At 45.2% G+C, this 18,131-nt stretch overlaps 13 non-coding genes across 13 annotated transcripts; all 13 read right to left on the bottom strand.

The window, feature by feature from the left end:
- Positions 1 to 1,077: 1,077 nt before the first annotated feature.
- Positions 1,078 to 1,268, bottom strand: LOC141237809 (U2 spliceosomal RNA). Its single transcript, XR_012303333.1, has one exon. It is a non-coding gene; the product is annotated as a U2 spliceosomal RNA (small nuclear RNA).
- Positions 1,269 to 2,389: 1,121 nt separating this feature from the next.
- On the bottom strand, positions 2,390 to 2,580 carry LOC141237808 (U2 spliceosomal RNA). The gene has a single exon (XR_012303332.1). It is a non-coding gene; the product is annotated as a U2 spliceosomal RNA (small nuclear RNA).
- Positions 2,581 to 3,704: 1,124 nt separating this feature from the next.
- On the bottom strand, positions 3,705 to 3,895 carry LOC141237807 (U2 spliceosomal RNA). The gene has a single exon (XR_012303331.1). It is a non-coding gene; the product is annotated as a U2 spliceosomal RNA (small nuclear RNA).
- A 1,122-nt stretch (positions 3,896 to 5,017) lies between these two features.
- LOC141237804 (U2 spliceosomal RNA) lies at positions 5,018 to 5,208 on the bottom strand. The gene has a single exon (XR_012303329.1). It is a non-coding gene; the product is annotated as a U2 spliceosomal RNA (small nuclear RNA).
- A 1,120-nt stretch (positions 5,209 to 6,328) lies between these two features.
- On the bottom strand, positions 6,329 to 6,519 carry LOC141237803 (U2 spliceosomal RNA). Its single transcript, XR_012303328.1, has one exon. It is a non-coding gene; the product is annotated as a U2 spliceosomal RNA (small nuclear RNA).
- Positions 6,520 to 7,640: 1,121 nt separating this feature from the next.
- LOC141237882 (U2 spliceosomal RNA) lies at positions 7,641 to 7,831 on the bottom strand. The gene has a single exon (XR_012303404.1). It is a non-coding gene; the product is annotated as a U2 spliceosomal RNA (small nuclear RNA).
- Positions 7,832 to 8,951: 1,120 nt separating this feature from the next.
- LOC141237802 (U2 spliceosomal RNA) lies at positions 8,952 to 9,142 on the bottom strand. Its single transcript, XR_012303327.1, has one exon. It is a non-coding gene; the product is annotated as a U2 spliceosomal RNA (small nuclear RNA).
- Positions 9,143 to 10,262: 1,120 nt separating this feature from the next.
- Positions 10,263 to 10,453, bottom strand: LOC141237801 (U2 spliceosomal RNA). The gene has a single exon (XR_012303326.1). It is a non-coding gene; the product is annotated as a U2 spliceosomal RNA (small nuclear RNA).
- Positions 10,454 to 11,573: 1,120 nt separating this feature from the next.
- LOC141237800 (U2 spliceosomal RNA) lies at positions 11,574 to 11,764 on the bottom strand. The gene has a single exon (XR_012303325.1). It is a non-coding gene; the product is annotated as a U2 spliceosomal RNA (small nuclear RNA).
- Positions 11,765 to 12,885: 1,121 nt separating this feature from the next.
- On the bottom strand, positions 12,886 to 13,076 carry LOC141237799 (U2 spliceosomal RNA). Its single transcript, XR_012303324.1, has one exon. It is a non-coding gene; the product is annotated as a U2 spliceosomal RNA (small nuclear RNA).
- A 1,121-nt stretch (positions 13,077 to 14,197) lies between these two features.
- LOC141237897 (U2 spliceosomal RNA) lies at positions 14,198 to 14,388 on the bottom strand. Its single transcript, XR_012303418.1, has one exon. It is a non-coding gene; the product is annotated as a U2 spliceosomal RNA (small nuclear RNA).
- A 1,124-nt stretch (positions 14,389 to 15,512) lies between these two features.
- LOC141237934 (U2 spliceosomal RNA) lies at positions 15,513 to 15,703 on the bottom strand. Its single transcript, XR_012303454.1, has one exon. It is a non-coding gene; the product is annotated as a U2 spliceosomal RNA (small nuclear RNA).
- A 1,119-nt stretch (positions 15,704 to 16,822) lies between these two features.
- On the bottom strand, positions 16,823 to 17,013 carry LOC141237798 (U2 spliceosomal RNA). Its single transcript, XR_012303323.1, has one exon. It is a non-coding gene; the product is annotated as a U2 spliceosomal RNA (small nuclear RNA).
- Positions 17,014 to 18,131: the final 1,118 nt, after the last annotated feature.

The following is an 18,131-nucleotide window of genomic DNA, read 5'->3' as shown; positions in this document are numbered from 1 at the left end:
AAAAGTCCATTTGTGGAGATGGCCACCTGGACTCCCGTTAAGAAGACATGCTGTCAACCTCTAGATCCCTCACATGCCTGCACTTTTCGGCTTGCTGCTGCTGCAATCCACGCGTTTTAGATCTGCATAACTCCACCTCTTTTAGCACAGTACCCTCAACCCCCGGCTGTTCCCACCCGCCTCAACACCGTTGGAAGGGAGGAGAACCAATTAAGGCGGGGGGGGGGTGGAACGAGCAGCTGTCTACCCTTAGCAGGAGGGTTGCTGATTAATTACCTCTCCTGCTGCTGCTGCTGCTGGCTGTCCAGCAGCAGACTGAAGGTGGCTGCTGCTGTGCGCAGGTATATAAAGGCTCAGAGCCTATTATGACACGCGCAGCCAGCGTTCCATTGCCACATTCCGTCTACTGCAGGCGGGATACCTGGATGGCTGAATGTCACTGAGAAGCTCACAGAGACCGCCATAAGCAACAGTTTAAAAGAATGCCACAGACTAATCAACCAAACTTTTTGGGTTGGTTTCTCTTTTATAGTCTGCAGGCATTAAATGAAAGAAGTCAGTGTTCCAGCAGAGGGAGACAACGTTTCAGAAAAGGCATTGTAGCAAACCAAAAAAGAAATTTTAAGCGCAGCAGAGTAACCAGCTCACATACCTGTTAGCTCAGGTGAGTTTAAAAGGCTGCTGTTGATAACAAGGGCATTTGCTAAATAGATGGTGTGTGTGCAACAATATACTGAAAGGTCAATTATATTGTGCAGCTTATCTCACCACCTGTAGTTATTTAGGTGAAAGCTCCAAAATGCTTGCCTAATATGTCTGTTTATCCAAAAGGAAGTATAGAGGGAGAGCTAGATAGATAGCATTGCATTACATTACATTACATGGCAATGCAATGCACAGTTGCTGAAGTTGAACCAAAATGAGCTTGTCATCTGGCTTCTGCAACTTTTAACATGAAAAATCCAATGAGGAGAAGAAAAGCAAAGCCAAAGAGTCCATCCCAAAATCCGACAAACAAGCAAAATGAACAAAAAGCATTGAATTCAATTCTTTCTGATTTTAGAAACTGCATTAAAGAAGGGGTGCACCGGTCCTGGAGATACTGCAATACCAGGTCAATGCGTGGAGTGGACAGAGCAAGCTCTTTTTCCATCTCCCTGTTCTAAAAATCCATTTAATATATGGTCCCCAGATAGGGGACGTATCAGATATTAAACTGATAAGAACAGATACTACACTTGATCTTAGCCAAAAGGCCGAGAAGCGATAACCAGAATTGGTTTCCGACTACGGTGCCACCCAAGGATTCTGAAAAGTCCATTTGTGGAGATGGCCACCTGGACTCCCGTTAAGAAGACATGCTGTCAACCTCTAGATCCCTCACATGCCTGCACTTTTCGGCTTGCTGCTGCTGCAATCCACGCGTTTTAGATCTGCATAACTCCACCTCTTTTAGCACAGTACCCTCAACCCCCGGCTGTTCCCACCCGCCTCAACACCGTTGGAAGGGAGGAGAACCAATTAAGGCGGGGGGGGGGGTGGAACGAGCAGCTGTCTACCCTTAGCAGGAGGGTTGCTGATTAATTACCTCTCCTGCTGCTGCTGCTGCTGGCTGTCCAGCAGCAGACTGAAGGTGGCTGCTGCTGTGCGCAGGTATATAAAGGCTCAGAGCCTATTATGACACGCGCAGCCAGCGTTCCATTGCCACATTCCGTCTACTGCAGGCGGGATACCTGGATGGCTGAATGTCACTGAGAAGCTCACAGAGACCGCCATAAGCAACAGTTTAAAAGAATGCCACAGACTAATCAACCAAACTTTTTGGGTTGGTTTCTCTTTTATAGTCTGCAGGCATTAAATGAAAGAAGTCAGTGTTCCAGCAGAGGGAGACAACGTTTCAGAAAAGGCATTGTAGCAAACCAAAAAAGAAATTTTAAGTGCAGCAGAGTAACCAGCTCACATACCTGTTAGCTCAGGTGAGTTTAAAAGGCTGCTGTTGATAACAAGGGCATTTGCTAAATAGATGGTGTGTGTGCAACAATATACTGAAAGGTCAATTATATTGTGCAGCTTATCTCACCACCTGTAGTTATTTAGGTGAAAGCTCCAAAATGCTTGCCTAATATGTCTGTTTATCCAAAAGGAAGTATAGAGGGAGAGCTAGATAGATAGCATTGCATTACATTACATTACATGGCAATGCAATGCACAGTTGCTGAAGTTGAACCAAAATGAGCTTGTCATCTGGCTTCTGCAACTTTTAACATGAAAAATCCAATGAGGAGAAGAAAAGCAAAGCCAAAGAGTCCATCCCAAAATCCGACAAACAAGCAAAATGAACAAAAAGCATTGAATTCAATTCTTTCTGATTTTAGAAACTGCATTAAAGAAGGGGTGCACCGGTCCTGGAGATACTGCAATACCAGGTCAATGCGTGGAGTGGACAGAGCAAGCTCTTTTTCCATCTCCCTGTTCTAAAAATCCATTTAATATATGGTCCCCAGATAGGGGACGTATCAGATATTAAACTGATAAGAACAGATACTACACTTGATCTTAGCCAAAAGGCCGAGAAGCGATAACCAGAATTGGTTTCCGACTACGGTGCCACCCAAGGATTCTGAAAAGTCCATTTGTGGAGATGGCCACCTGGACTCCCGTTAAGAAGACATGCTGTCAACCTCTAGATCCCTCACATGCCTGCACTTTTCGGCTTGCTGCTGCTGCAATCCACGCGTTTTAGATCTGCATAACTCCACCTCTTTTAGCACAGTACCCTCAACCCCCGGCTGTTCCCACCCGCCTCAACACCGTTGGAAGGGAGGAGAACCAATTAAGGCGGGGGGGGGGGGGGTGGAACGAGCAGCTGTCTACCCTTAGCAGGAGGGTTGCTGATTAATTACCTCTCCTGCTGCTGCTGCTGCTGGCTGTCCAGCAGCAGACTGAAGGTGGCTGCTGCTGTGCGCAGGTATATAAAGGCTCAGAGCCTATTATGACACGCGCAGCCAGCGTTCCATTGCCACATTCCGTCTACTGCAGGCGGGATACCTGGATGGCTGAATGTCACTGAGAAGCTCACAGAGACCGCCATAAGCAACAGTTTAAAAGAATGCCACAGACTAATCAACCAAACTTTTTGGGTTGGTTTCTCTTTTATAGTCTGCAGGCATTAAATGAAAGAAGTCAGTGTTCCAGCACAGGGAGACAACGTTTCAGAAAAGGCATTGTAGCAAACCAAAAAAGAAATTTTAAGCGCAGCAGAGTAACCAGCTCACATACCTGTTAGCTCAGGTGAGTTTAAAAGGCTGCTGTTGATAACAAGGGCATTTGCTAAATAGATGGTGTGTGTGCAACAATATACTGAAAGGTCAATTATATTGTGCAGCTTATCTCACCACCTGTAGTTATTTAGGTGAAAGCTCCAAAATGCTTGCCTAATATGTCTGTTTATCCAAAAGGAAGTATAGAGGGAGAGCTAGATAGATAGCATTGCATTACATTACATTACATGGCAATGCAATGCACAGTTGCTGAAGTTGAACCAAAATGAGCTTGTCATCTGGCTTCTGCAACTTTTAACATGAAAAATCCAATGAGGAGAAGAAAAGCAAAGCCAAAGAGTCCATCCCAAAATCCGACAAACAAGCAAAATGAACAAAAAGCATTGAATTCAATTCTTTCTGATTTTAGAAACTGCATTAAAGAAGGGGTGCACCGGTCCTGGAGATACTGCAATACCAGGTCAATGCGTGGAGTGGACAGAGCAAGCTCTTTTTCCATCTCCCTGTTCTAAAAATCCATTTAATATATGGTCCCCAGATAGGGGACGTATCAGATATTAAACTGATAAGAACAGATACTACACTTGATCTTAGCCAAAAGGCCGAGAAGCGATAACCAGAATTGGTTTCCGACTACGGTGCCACCCAAGGATTCTGAAAAGTCCATTTGTGGAGATGGCCACCTGGACTCCCGTTAAGAAGACATGCTGTCAACCACTAGATCCCTCACATGCCTGCACTTTTCGGCTTGCTGCTGCTGCAATCCACGCGTTTTAGATCTGCATAACTCCACCTCTTTTAGCACAGTACCCTCAACCCCCGGCTGTTCCCACCCGCCTCAACACCGTTGGAAGGGAGGAGAACCAATTAAGGCGGGGGGGGGGGGTGGAACGAGCAGCTGTCTACCCTTAGCAGGAGGGTTGCTGATTAATTACCTCTCCTGCTGCTGCTGCTGCTGGCTGTCCAGCAGCAGACTGAAGGTGGCTGCTGCTGTGCGCAGGTATATAAAGGCTCAGAGCCTATTATGACACGCGCAGCCAGCGTTCCATTGCCACATTCCGTCTACTGCAGGCGGGATACCTGGATGGCTGAATGTCACTGAGAAGCTCACAGAGACCGCCATAAGCAACAGTTTAAAAGAATGCCACAGACTAATCAACCAAACTTTTTGGGTTGGTTTCTCTTTTATAGTCTGCAGGCATTAAATGAAAGAAGTCAGTGTTCCAGCAGAGGGAGACAACGTTTCAGAAAAGGCATTGTAGCAAACCAAAAAAGAAATTTTAAGCGCAGCAGAGTAACCAGCTCACATACCTGTTAGCTCAGGTGAGTTTAAAAGGCTGCTGTTGATAACAAGGGCATTTGCTAAATAGATGGTGTGTGTGCAACAATATACTGAAAGGTCAATTATATTGTGCAGCTTATCTCACCACCTGTAGTTATTTAGGTGAAAGCTCCAAAATGCTTGCCTAATATGTCTGTTTATCCAAAAGGAAGTATAGAGGGAGAGCTAGATAGATAGCATTGCATTACATTACATTACATGGCAATGCAATGCACAGTTGCTGAAGTTGAACCAAAATGAGCTTGTCATCTGGCTTCTGCAACTTTTAACATGAAAAATCCAATGAGGAGAAGAAAAGCAAAGCCAAAGAGTCCATCCCAAAATCCGACAAACAAGCAAAATGAACAAAAAGCATTGAATTCAATTCTTTCTGATTTTAGAAACTGCATTAAAGAAGGGGTGCACCGGTCCTGGAGATACTGCAATACCAGGTCAATGCGTGGAGTGGACAGAGCAAGCTCTTTTTCCATCTCCCTGTTCTAAAAATCCATTTAATATATGGTCCCCAGATAGGGGACGTATCAGATATTAAACTGATAAGAACAGATACTACACTTGATCTTAGCCAAAAGGCCGAGAAGCGATAACCAGAATTGGTTTCCGACTACGGTGCCACCCAAGGATTCTGAAAAGTCCATTTGTGGAGATGGCCACCTGGACTCCCGTTAAGAAGACATGCTGTCAACCTCTAGATCCCTCACATGCCTGCACTTTTCGGCTTGCTGCTGCTGCAATCCACGCGTTTTAGATCTGCATAACTCCACCTCTTTTAGCACAGTACCCTCAACCCCCGGCTGTTCCCACCCGCCTCAACACCGTTGGAAGGGAGGAGAACCAATTAAGGCGGGGGGGGGGTGGAACGAGCAGCTGTCTACCCTTAGCAGGAGGGTTGCTGATTAATTACCTCTCCTGCTGCTGCTGCTGCTGGCTGTCCAGCAGCAGACTGAAGGTGGCTGCTGCTGTGCGCAGGTATATAAAGGCTCAGAGCCTATTATGACACGCGCAGCCAGCGTTCCATTGCCACATTCCGTCTACTGCAGGCGGGATACCTGGATGGCTGAATGTCACTGAGAAGCTCACAGAGACCGCCATAAGCAACAGTTTAAAAGAATGCCACAGACTAATCAACCAAACTTTTTGGGTTGGTTTCTCTTTTATAGTCTGCAGGCATTAAATGAAAGAAGTCAGTGTTCCAGCAGAGGGAGACAACGTTTCAGAAAAGGCATTGTAGCAAACCAAAAAAGAAATTTTAAGCGCAGCAGAGTAACCAGCTCACATACCTGTTAGCTCAGGTGAGTTTAAAAGGCTGCTGTTGATAACAAGGGCATTTGCTAAATAGATGGTGTGTGTGCAACAATATACTGAAAGGTCAATTATATTGTGCAGCTTATCTCACCACCTGTAGTTATTTAGGTGAAAGCTCCAAAATGCTTGCCTAATATGTCTGTTTATCCAAAAGGAAGTATAGAGGGAGAGCTAGATAGATAGCATTGCATTACATTACATTACATGGCAATGCAATGCACAGTTGCTGAAGTTGAACCAAAATGAGCTTGTCATCTGGCTTCTGCAACTTTTAACATGAAAAATCCAATGAGGAGAAGAAAAGCAAAGCCAAAGAGTCCATCCCAAAATCCGACAAACAAGCAAAATGAACAAAAAGCATTGAATTCAATTCTTTCTGATTTTAGAAACTGCATTAAAGAAGGGGTGCACCGGTCCTGGAGATACTGCAATACCAGGTCAATGCGTGGAGTGGACAGAGCAAGCTCTTTTTCCATCTCCCTGTTCTAAAAATCCATTTAATATATGGTCCCCAGATAGGGGACGTATCAGATATTAAACTGATAAGAACAGATACTACACTTGATCTTAGCCAAAAGGCCGAGAAGCGATAACCAGAATTGGTTTCCGACTACGGTGCCACCCAAGGATTCTGAAAAGTCCATTTGTGGAGATGGCCACCTGGACTCCCGTTAAGAAGACATGCTGTCAACCTCTAGATCCCTCACATGCCTGCACTTTTCGGCTTGCTGCTGCTGCAATCCACGCGTTTTAGATCTGCATAACTCCACCTCTTTTAGCACAGTACCCTCAACCCCCGGCTGTTCCCACCCGCCTCAACACCGTTGGAAGGGAGGAGAACCAATTAAGGCGGGGGGGGGGGTGGAACGAGCAGCTGTCTACCCTTAGCAGGAGGGTTGCTGATTAATTACCTCTCCTGCTGCTGCTGCTGCTGGCTGTCCAGCAGCAGACTGAAGGTGGCTGCTGCTGTGCGCAGGTATATAAAGGCTCAGAGCCTATTATGACACGCGCAGCCAGCGTTCCATTGCCACATTCCGTCTACTGCAGGCGGGATACCTGGATGGCTGAATGTCACTGAGAAGCTCACAGAGACCGCCATAAGCAACAGTTTAAAAGAATGCCACAGACTAATCAACCAAACTTTTTGGGTTGGTTTCTCTTTTATAGTCTGCAGGCATTAAATGAAAGAAGTCAGTGTTCCAGCAGAGGGAGACAACGTTTCAGAAAAGGCATTGTAGCAAACCAAAAAAGAAATTTTAAGTGCAGCAGAGTAACCAGCTCACATACCTGTTAGCTCAGGTGAGTTTAAAAGGCTGCTGTTGATAACAAGGGCATTTGCTAAATAGATGGTGTGTGTGCAACAATATACTGAAAGGTCAATTATATTGTGCAGCTTATCTCACCACCTGTAGTTATTTAGGTGAAAGCTCCAAAATGCTTGCCTAATATGTCTGTTTATCCAAAAGGAAGTATAGAGGGAGAGCTAGATAGATAGCATTGCATTACATTACATTACATGGCAATGCAATGCACAGTTGCTGAAGTTGAACCAAAATGAGCTTGTCATCTGGCTTCTGCAACTTTTAACATGAAAAATCCAATGAGGAGAAGAAAAGCAAAGCCAAAGAGTCCATCCCAAAATCCGACAAACAAGCAAAATGAACAAAAAGCATTGAATTCAATTCTTTCTGATTTTAGAAACTGCATTAAAGAAGGGGTGCACCGGTCCTGGAGATACTACAATACCAGGTCAATGCGTGGAGTGGACAGAGCAAGCTCTTTTTCCATCTCCCTGTTCTAAAAATCCATTTAATATATGGTCCCCAGATAGGGGACGTATCAGATATTAAACTGATAAGAACAGATACTACACTTGATCTTAGCCAAAAGGCCGAGAAGCGATAACCAGAATTGGTTTCCGACTACGGTGCCACCCAAGGATTCTGAAAAGTCCATTTGTGGAGATGGCCACCTGGACTCCCGTTAAGAAGACATGCTGTCAACCTCTAGATCCCTCACATGCCTGCACTTTTCGGCTTGCTGCTGCTGCAATCCACGCGTTTTAGATCTGCATAACTCCACCTCTTTTAGCACAGTACCCTCAACCCCCGGCTGTTCCCACCCGCCTCAACACCGTTGGAAGGGAGGAGAACCAATTAAGGCGGGGGGGGGGTGGAACGAGCAGCTGTCTACCCTTAGCAGGAGGGTTGCTGATTAATTACCTCTCCTGCTGCTGCTGCTGCTGGCTGTCCAGCAGCAGACTGAAGGTGGCTGCTGCTGTGCGCAGGTATATAAAGGCTCAGAGCCTATTATGACACGCGCAGCCAGCGTTCCATTGCCACATTCCGTCTACTGCAGGCGGGATACCTGGGTGGCTGAATGTCACTGAGAAGCTCACAGAGACCACCATAAGCAACAGTTTAAAAGAATGCCACAGACTAATCAACCAAACTTTTTGGGTTGGTTTCTCTTTTATAGTCTGCAGGCATTAAATGAAAGAAGTCAGTGTTCCAGCAGAGGGAGACAACGTTTCAGAAAAGGCATTGTAGCAAACCAAAAAAGAAATTTTAAGCGCAGCAGAGTAACCAGCTCACATACCTGTTAGCTCAGGTGAGTTTAAAAGGCTGCTGTTGATAACAAGGGCATTTGCTAAATAGATGGTGTGTGTGCAACAATATACTGAAAGGTCAATTATATTGTGCAGCTTATCTCACCACCTGTAGTTATTTAGGTGAAAGCTCCAAAATGCTTGCCTAATATGTCTGTTTATCCAAAAGGAAGTATAGAGGGAGAGCTAGATAGATAGCATTGCATTACATTACATTACATGGCAATGCAATGCACAGTTGCTGAAGTTGAACCAAAATGAGCTTGTCATCTGGCTTCTGCAACTTTTAACATGAAAAATCCAATGAGGAGAAGAAAAGCAAAGCCAAAGAGTCCATCCCAAAATCCGACAAACAAGCAAAATGAACAAAAAGCATTGAATTCAATTCTTTCTGATTTTAGAAACTGCATTAAAGAAGGGGTGCACCGGTCCTGGAGATACTGCAATACCAGGTCAATGCGTGGAGTGGACAGAGCAAGCTCTTTTTCCATCTCCCTGTTCTAAAAATCCATTTAATATATGGTCCCCAGATAGGGGACGTATCAGATATTAAACTGATAAGAACAGATACTACACTTGATCTTAGCCAAAAGGCCGAGAAGCGATAACCAGAATTGGTTTCCGACTACGGTGCCACCCAAGGATTCTGAAAAGTCCATTTGTGGAGATGGCCACCTGGACTCCCGTTAAGAAGACATGCTGTCAACCTCTAGATCCCTCACATGCCTGCACTTTTCGGCTTGCTGCTGCTGCAATCCACGCGTTTTAGATCTGCATAACTCCACCTCTTTTAGCACAGTACCCTCAACCCCCGGCTGTTCCCACCCGCCTCAACACCGTTGGAAGGGAGGAGAACCAATTAAGGCGGGGGGGGGGTGGAACGAGCAGCTGTCTACCCTTAGCAGGAGGGTTGCTGATTAATTACCTCTCCTGCTGCTGCTGCTGCTGGCTGTCCAGCAGCAGACTGAAGGTGGCTGCTGCTGTGCGCAGGTATATAAAGGCTCAGAGCCTATTATGACACGCGCAGCCAGCGTTCCATTGCCACATTCCGTCTACTGCAGGCGGGATACCTGGATGGCTGAATGTCACTGAGAAGCTCACAGAGACCGCCATAAGCAACAGTTTAAAAGAATGCCACAGACTAATCAACCAAACTTTTTGGGTTGGTTTCTCTTTTATAGTCTGCAGGCATTAAATGAAAGAAGTCAGTGTTCCAGCAGAGGGAGACAACGTTTCAGAAAAGGCATTGTAGCAAACCAAAAAAGAAATTTTAAGCGCAGCAGAGTAACCAGCTCACATACCTGTTAGCTCAGGTGAGTTTAAAAGGCTGCTGTTGATAACAAGGGCATTTGCTAAATAGATGGTGTGTGTGCAACAATATACTGAAAGGTCAATTATATTGTGCAGCTTATCTCACCACCTGTAGTTATTTAGGTGAAAGCTCCAAAATGCTTGCCTAATATGTCTGTTTATCCAAAAGGAAGTATAGAGGGAGAGCTAGATAGATAGCATTGCATTACATTACATTACATGGCAATGCAATGCACAGTTGCTGAAGTTGAACCAAAATGAGCTTGTCATCTGGCTTCTGCAACTTTTAACATGAAAAATCCAATGAGGAGAAGAAAAGCAAAGCCAAAGAGTCCATCCCAAAATCCGACAAACAAGCAAAATGAACAAAAAGCATTGAATTCAATTCTTTCTGATTTTAGAAACTGCATTAAAGAAGGGGTGCACCGGTCCTGGAGATACTGCAATACCAGGTCAATGCGTGGAGTGGACAGAGCAAGCTCTTTTTCCATCTCCCTGTTCTAAAAATCCATTTAATATATGGTCCCCAGATAGGGGACGTATCAGATATTAAACTGATAAGAACAGATACTACACTTGATCTTAGCCAAAAGGCCGAGAAGCGATAACCAGAATTGGTTTCCGACTACGGTGCCACCCAAGGATTCTGAAAAGTCCATTTGTGGAGATGGCCACCTGGACTCCCGTTAAGAAGACATGCTGTCAACCTCTAGATCCCTCACATGCCTGCACTTTTCGGCTTGCTGCTGCTGCAATCCACGCGTTTTAGATCTGCATAACTCCACCTCTTTTAGCACAGTACCCTCAACCCCCGGCTGTTCCCACCCGCCTCAACACCATTGGAAGGGAGGAGAACCAATTAAGGCGGGGGGGGGGTGGAACGAGCAGCTGTCTACCCTTAGCAGGAGGGTTGCTGATTAATTACCTCTCCTGCTGCTGCTGCTGCTGGCTGTCCAGCAGCAGACTGAAGGTGGCTGCTGCTGTGCGCAGGTATATAAAGGCTCAGAGCCTATTATGACACGCGCAGCCAGCGTTCCATTGCCACATTCCGTCTACTGCAGGCGGGATACCTGGATGGCTGAATGTCACTGAGAAGCTCACAGAGACCGCCATAAGCAACAGTTTAAAAGAATGCCACAGACTAATCAACCAAACTTTTTGGGTTGGTTTCTCTTTTATAGTCTGCAGGCATTAAATGAAAGAAGTCAGTGTTCCAGCAGAGGGAGACAACGTTTCAGAAAAGGCATTGTAGCAAACCAAAAAAGAAATTTTAAGCGCAGCAGAGTAACCAGCTCACATACCTGTTAGCTCAGGTGAGTTTAAAAGGCTGCTGTTGATAACAAGGGCATTTGCTAAATAGATGGTGTGTGTGCAACAATATACTGAAAGGTCAATTATATTGTGCAGCTTATCTCACCACCTGTAGTTATTTAGGTGAAAGCTCCAAAATGCTTGCCTAATATGTCTGTTTATCCAAAAGGAAGTATAGAGGGAGAGCTAGATAGATAGCATTGCATTACATTACATTACATGGCAATGCAATGCACAGTTGCTGAAGTTGAACCAAAATGAGCTTGTCATCTGGCTTCTGCAACTTTTAACATGAAAAATCCAATGAGGAGAAGAAAAGCAAAGCCAAAGAGTCCATCCCAAAATCCGACAAACAAGCAAAATGAACAAAAAGCATTGAATTCAATTCTTTCTGATTTTAGAAACTGCATTAAAGAAGGGGTGCACCGGTCCTGGAGATACTGCAATACCAGGTCAATGCGTGGAGTGGACAGAGCAAGCTCTTTTTCCATCTCCCTGTTCTAAAAATCCATTTAATATATGGTCCCCAGATAGGGGACGTATCAGATATTAAACTGATAAGAACAGATACTACACTTGATCTTAGCCAAAAGGCCGAGAAGCGATAACCAGAATTGGTTTCCGACTACGGTGCCACCCAAGGATTCTGAAAAGTCCATTTGTGGAGATGGCCACCTGGACTCCCGTTAAGAAGACATGCTGTCAACCTCTAGATCCCTCACATGCCTGCACTTTTCGGCTTGCTGCTGCTGCAATCCACGCGTTTTAGATCTGCATAACTCCACCTCTTTTAGCACAGTACCCTCAACCCCCGGCTGTTCCCACCCGCCTCAACACCGTTGGAAGGGAGGAGAACCAATTAAGGCGGGGGGGGGGGTGGAACGAGCAGCTGTCTACCCTTAGCAGGAGGGTTGCTGATTAATTACCTCTCCTGCTGCTGCTGCTGCTGGCTGTCCAGCAGCAGACTGAAGGTGGCTGCTGCTGTGCGCAGGTATATAAAGGCTCAGAGCCTATTATGACACGCGCAGCCAGCGTTCCATTGCCACATTCCGTCTACTGCAGGCGGGATACCTGGATGGCTGAATGTCACTGAGAAGCTCACAGAGACCGCCATAAGCAACAGTTTAAAAGAATGCCACAGACTAATCAACCAAACTTTTTGGGTTGGTTTCTCTTTTATAGTCTGCAGGCATTAAATGAAAGAAGTCAGTGTTCCAGCAGAGGGAGACAACGTTTCAGAAAAGGCATTGTAGCAAACCAAAAAAGAAATTTTAAGTGCAGCAGAGTAACCAGCTCACATACCTGTTAGCTCAGGTGAGTTTAAAAGGCTGCTGTTGATAACAAGGGCATTTGCTAAATAGATGGTGTGTGTGCAACAATATACTGAAAGGTCAATTATATTGTGCAGCTTATCTCACCACCTGTAGTTATTTAGGTGAAAGCTCCAAAATGCTTGCCTAATATGTCTGTTTATCCAAAAGGAAGTATAGAGGGAGAGCTAGATAGATAGCATTGCATTACATTACATTACATGGCAATGCAATGCACAGTTGCTGAAGTTGAACCAAAATGAGCTTGTCATCTGGCTTCTGCAACTTTTAACATGAAAAATCCAATGAGGAGAAGAAAAGCAAAGCCAAAGAGTCCATCCCAAAATCCGACAAACAAGCAAAATGAACAAAAAGCATTGAATTCAATTCTTTCTGATTTTAGAAACTGCATTAAAGAAGGGGTGCACCGGTCCTGGAGATACTGCAATACCAGGTCAATGCGTGGAGTGGACAGAGCAAGCTCTTTTTCCATCTCCCTGTTCTAAAAATCCATTTAATATATGGTCCCCAGATAGGGGACGTATCAGATATTAAACTGATAAGAACAGATACTACACTTGATCTTAGCCAAAAGGCCGAGAAGCGATAACCAGAATTGGTTTCCGACTACGGTGCCACCCAAGGATTCTGAAAAGTCCATTTGTGGAGATGGCCACCTGGACTCCCGTTAAGAAGACATGCTGTCAACCTCTAGATCCCTCACATGCCTGCACTTTTCGGCTTGCTGCTGCTGCAATCCACGCGTTTTAGATCTGCATAACTCCACCTCTTTTAGCACAGTACCCTCAACCCCCGGCTGTTCCCACCCGCCTCAACACCGTTGGAAGGGAGGAGAACCAATTAAGGCGGGGGGGGGGGTGGAACGAGCAGCTGTCTACCCTTAGCAGGAGGGTTGCTGATTAATTACCTCTCCTGCTGCTGCTGCTGCTGGCTGTCCAGCAGCAGACTGAAGGTGGCTGCTGCTGTGCGCAGGTATATAAAGGCTCAGAGCCTATTATGACACGCGCAGCCAGCGTTCCATTGCCACATTCCGTCTACTGCAGGCGGGATACCTGGATGGCTGAATGTCACTGAGAAGCTCACAGAGACCGCCATAAGCAACAGTTTAAAAGAATGCCACAGACTAATCAACCAAACTTTTTGGGTTGGTTTCTCTTTTATAGTCTGCAGGCATTAAATGAAAGAAGTCAGTGTTCCAGCAGAGGGAGACAACGTTTCAGAAAAGGCATTGTAGCAAACCAAAAAAGAAATTTTAAGCGCAGCAGAGTAACCAGCTCACATACCTGTTAGCTCAGGTGAGTTTAAAAGGCTGCTGTTGATAACAAGGGCATTTGCTAAATAGATGGTGTGTGTGCAACAATATACTGAAAGGTCAATTATATTGTGCAGCTTATCTCACCACCTGTAGTTATTTAGGTGAAAGCTCCAAAATGCTTGCCTAATATGTCTGTTTATCCAAAAGGAAGTATAGAGGGAGAGCTAGATAGATAGCATTGCATTACATTACATTACATGGCAATGCAATGCACAGTTGCTGAAGTTGAACCAAAATGAGCTTGTCATCTGGCTTCTGCAACTTTTAACATGAAAAATCCAATGAGGAGAAGAAAAGCAAAGCCAAAGAGTCCATCCCAAAATCCGACAAACAAGCAAAATGAACAAAAAGCATTGAATTCAATTCTTTCTGATTTTAGAAACTGCATTAAAGAAGGGGTGCACCGGTCCTGGAGATACTGCAATACCAGGTCAATGCGTGGAGTGGACAGAGCAAGCTCTTTTTCCATCTCCCTGTTCTAAAAATCCATTTAATATATGGTCCCCAGATAGGGGATGTATCAGATATTAAACTGATAAGAACAGATACTACACTTGATCTTAGCCAAAAGGCCGAGAAGCGATAACCAGAATTGGTTTCCGACTACGGTGCCACCCAAGGATTCTGAAAAGTCCATTTGTGGAGATGGCCACCTGGACTCCCGTTAAGAAGACATGCTGTCAACCTCTAGATCCCTCACATGCCTGCACTTTTCGGCTTGCTGCTGCTGCAATCCACGCGTTTTAGATCTGCATAACTCCACCTCTTTTAGCACAGTACCCTCAACCCCCGGCTGTTCCCACCCGCCTCAACACCGTTGGAAGGGAGGAGAACCAATTAAGGCGGGGGGGGTGGTGGAACGAGCAGCTGTCTACCCTTAGCAGGAGGGTTGCTGATTAATTACCTCTCCTGCTGCTGCTGCTGCTGCTGGCTGTCCAGCAGCAGACTGAAGGTGGCTGCTGCTGTGCGCAGGTATATAAAGGCTCAGAGCCTATTATGACACGCGCAGCCAGCGTTCCATTGCCACATTCCGTCTACTGCAGGCGGGATACCTGGATGGCTGAATGTCACTGAGAAGCTCACAGAGACCGCCATAAGCAACAGTTTAAAAGAATGCCACAGACTAATCAACCAAACTTTTTGGGTTGGTTTCTCTTTTATAGTCTGCAGGCATTAAATGAAAGAAGTCAGTGTTCCAGCAGAGGGAGACAACGTTTCAGAAAAGGCATTGTAGCAAACCAAAAAAGAAATTTTAAGCGCAGCAGAGTAACCAGCTCACATACCTGTTAGCTCAGGTGAGTTTAAAAGGCTGCTGTTGATAACAAGGGCATTTGCTAAATAGATGGTGTGTGTGCAACAATATACTGAAAGGTCAATTATATTGTGCAGCTTATCTCACCACCTGTAGTTATTTAGGTGAAAGCTCCAAAATGCTTGCCTAATATGTCTGTTTATCCAAAAGGAAGTATAGAGGGAGAGCTAGATAGATAGCATTGCATTACATTACATTACATGGCAATGCAATGCACAGTTGCTGAAGTTGAACCAAAATGAGCTTGTCATCTGGCTTCTGCAACTTTTAACATGAAAAATCCAATGAGGAGAAGAAAAGCAAAGCCAAAGAGTCCATCCCAAAATCCGACAAACAAGCAAAATGAACAAAAAGCATTGAATTCAATTCTTTCTGATTTTAGAAATTGCATTAAAGAAGGGGTGCACCGGTCCTGGAGATACTGCAATACCAGGTCAATGCGTGGAGTGGACAGAGCAAGCTCTTTTTCCATCTCCCTGTTCTAAAAATCCATTTAATATATGGTTCCCATTTAGGGGACGTATCAGATATTAAACTGATAAGAACAGATACTACACTTGATCTTAGCCAAAAGGCCGAGAAGCGATAACCAGAATTGGTTTCCGACTACGGTGCCACCCAAGGATTCTGAAAAGTCCATTTGTGGAGATGGCCACCTGGACTCCCGTTAAGAAGACATGCTGTCAACCTCTAGATCCCTCACATGCCTGCACTTTTCGGCTTGCTGCTGCTGCAATCCACGCGTTTTAGATCTGCATAACTCCACCTCTTTTAGCACAGTACCCTCAACCCCCGGCTGTTCCCACCCGCCTCAACACCGTTGGAAGGGAGGAGAACCAATTAAGGCGGGGGGGGGTGGAACGAGCAGCTGTCTACCCTTAGCAGGAGGGTTGCTGATTAATTACCTCTCCTGCTGCTGCTGCTGCTGGCTGTCCAGCAGCAGACTGAAGGTGGCTGCTGCTGTGCGCAGGTATATAAAGGCTCAGAGCCTATTATGACACGCGCAGCCAGCGTTCCATTGCCACATTCCGTCTACTGCAGGCGGGATACCTGGATGGCTGAATGTCACTGAGAAGCTCACAGAGACCGCCATAAGCAACAGTTTAAAAGAATGCCACAGACTAATCAACCAAACTTTTTGGGTTGGTTTCTCTTTTATAGTCTGCAGGCATTAAATGAAAGAAGTCAGTGTTCCAGCAGAGGGAGACAACGTTTCAGAAAAGGCATTGTAGCAAACCAAAAAAGAAATTTTAAGCGCAGCAGAGTAACCAGCTCACATACCTGTTAGCTCAGGTGAGTTTAAAAGGCTGCTGTTGATAACAAGGGCATTTGCTAAATAGATGGTGTGTGTGCAACAATATACTGAAAGGTCAATTATATTGTGCAGCTTATCTCACCACCTGTAGTTATTTAGGTGAAAGCTCCAAAATGCTTGCCTAATATGTCTGTTTATCCAAAAGGAAGTATAGAGGGAGAGCTAGATAGATAGCATTGCATTACATTACATTACATGGCAATGCAATGCACAGTTGCTGAAGTTGAACCAAAATGAGCTTGTCATCTGGCTTCTGCAACTTTTAACATGAAAAATCCAATGAGGAGAAGAAAAGCAAAGCCAAAGAGTCCATCCCAAAATCCGACAAACAAGCAAAATGAACAAAAAGCATTGAATTCAATTCTTTCTGATTTTAGAAACTGCATTAAAGAAGGGGTGCACCGGTCCTGGAGATACTGCAATACCAGGTCAATGCGTGGAGTGGACAGAGCAAGCTCTTTTTCCATCTCCCTGTTCTAAAAATCCATTTAATATATGGTCCCCAGATAGGGGACGTATCAGATATTAAACTGATAAGAACAGATACTACACTTGATCTTAGCCAAAAGGCCGAGAAGCGATAACCAGAATTGGTTTCCGACTACGGTGCCACCCAAGGATTCTGAAAAGTCCATTTGTGGAGATGGCCACCTGGACTCCCGTTAAGAAGACATGCTGTCAACCTCTAGATCCCTCACATGCCTGCACTTTTCGGCTTGCTGCTGCTGCAATCCACGCGTTTTAGATCTGCATAACTCCACCTCTTTTAGCACAGTACCCTCAACCCCCGGCTGTTCCCACCCGCCTCAACACCGTTGGAAGGGAGGAGAACCAATTAAGGCGGGGGGGGGGGGGGGTGGAACGAGCAGCTGTCTACCCTTAGCAGGAGGGTTGCTGATTAATTACCTCTCCTGCTGCTGCTGCTGCTGGCTGTCCAGCAGCAGACTGAAGGTGGCTGCTGCTGTGCGCAGGTATATAAAGGCTCAGAGCCTATTATGACACGCGCAGCCAGCGTTCCATTGCCACATTCCGTCTACTGCAGGCGGGATACCTGGATGGCTGAATGTCACTGAGAAGCTCACAGAGACCGCCATAAGCAACAGTTTAAAAGAATGCCACAGACTAATCAACCAAACTTTTTGGGTTGGTTTCTCTTTTATAGTCTGCAGGCATTAAATGAAAGAAGTCAGTGTTCCAGCACAGGGAGACAACGTTTCAGAAAAGGCATTGTAGCAAACCAAAAAAGAAATTTTAAGCGCAGCAGAGTAACCAGCTCACATACCTGTTAGCTCAGGTGAGTTTAAAAGGCTGCTGTTGATAACAAGGGCATTTGCTAAATAGATGGTGTGTGTGCAACAATATACTGAAAGGTCAATTATATTGTGCAGCTTATCTCACCACCTGTAGTTATTTAGGTGAAAGCTCCAAAATGCTTGCCTAATATGTCTGTTTATCCAAAAGGAAGTATAGAGGGAGAGCTAGATAGATAGCATTGCATTACATTACATTACATGGCAATGCAATGCACAGTTGCTGAAGTTGAACCAAAATGAGCTTGTCATCTGGCTTCTGCAACTTTTAACATGAAAAATCCAATGAGGAGAAGAAAAGCAAAGCCAAAGAGTCCATCCCAAAATCCGACAAACAAGCAAAATGAACAAAAAGCATTGAATTCAATTCTTTCTGATTTTAGAAACTGC

Source organism: Phyllobates terribilis, unplaced genomic scaffold, assembly GCF_046119375.1.
Source record: "Phyllobates terribilis strain yellow unplaced genomic scaffold, ASM4611937v1 Scaffold_734__1_contigs__length_741531, whole genome shotgun sequence".
NCBI lineage: Eukaryota > Metazoa > Chordata > Amphibia > Anura > Dendrobatidae > Phyllobates > Phyllobates terribilis.
This window is presented reverse-complemented; position numbering and strand designations above follow the sequence as displayed.